Source organism: Heliconius melpomene, chromosome 13 (assembly GCF_056956725.1).
Source record: "Heliconius melpomene rosina isolate 202511_hmr_F chromosome 13, ASM5695672v1, whole genome shotgun sequence".
Classification (NCBI taxonomy): Eukaryota; Metazoa; Arthropoda; class Insecta; order Lepidoptera; family Nymphalidae; genus Heliconius; species Heliconius melpomene.
The window spans coordinates 979783-981162 of NC_140401.1; positions in this window are offsets into that span (position 1 = coordinate 979783).

Below are 1380 nucleotides of genomic sequence, written 5' to 3' on the forward strand. Positions count from 1 at the left end.
CCTATATTCTAAGAGCAGTGTCACAAAATGACCGTTAAATACGACAACAAATAAATCGTCAAATTAAATCTAATTAAAGTTAACTGTCGGTAGATATCCCGACGCGCGTTAATGAGACAACGGATTTAATGGGCTTTTCTAAAAGTTATTGTTATTGTAACACCTTTTTAAACAGAACTAAGGAATATTTTACACACTAAATACAGGAATATCGTATCTTAATATATATTACCATTTACGCGGTTATTTTAACGGCGGGTCTTAATGGGGACGCAGTATCTTAACTCTTGGTTCCTAGGTTCATTTAGCACGCAATGACTCGAAGATTAGGCGAAAATTGGGTAAGAGAGTGTCTTAATAGTAGTATTATTCGAAATTGGAACTTAGGTTCCATCAGCCTACGCTGTTTTATGCGGATTACAGCGTAAAGTTGTAAAAAATCTCATTTGGAGTATCATGATTTTTTTCTTTTTCAATTCTTATAGAATAATATGGAAATACAAAAAAAATCCTATACATCTAACAAATACCCAGTACAGTACACACGGTTGTCATATGCTAATGCGGACGGGACGTAAGGTCGAATCCTGTTTATTCAAATAATGTTAACCCATATCTCACCTCGGCCGCCGCTTGTATTATTTTAATTCGTTCATCCATATTTAGTATAGGTACCTACTCGCGGTGTACGCGTGACTCACGATATAAATAAAGTATTTGTGAGTTATAATTGTAATTATATTTAACCGACTTCGAAAAGCAGGTAGTAATCGGTGATTTTCAAGAAAATAATACTTTAATAAATAACTTCTAAATACTTTTTTTTTAGTAATAGTATAAAATTTGAACATAGCAGAATCTGAATAAACAATAGAGTAGACAGAGAGAACCTGGAAGCCTAGTGTCGTTCCCATTAAGACACTTCATTTCCCCATTTTCCACCGAATTCTAGAGGCATTGTATTTTGACTGGCAGAACTTAACGCCGCGTCTGGCTTCGTTACCAGAGCTAGGTAATGTAAACATTAAATATTTCATTTCCTCGAATGACAATCGGAACCACTAGCTGTCGCGGTCGGTGTTGCAGTCGTACGGTGCACAAGGCACCTGCGCTACGACTTATGTACCTCAAATACCCTACCTTTGTTCTATTCTATTTGAAACACAGCTCAACCCACTTCCCAAGTGGGGCAATTAATGATTTTTATTTCCTCACTTCGGTAACAAGACAAAGCATGGCGTTAAGTCCCGCTACTCAATACGCAAGGTTCCGAAAATTGTGCAGAAAATAAAGTATCGTTGCTTTATCCCACATATCTCAGGGAAGGCAGAGGATATTTTCTGTACATACACTCTTTTTCTAAATCCAAGTGGGAATCGA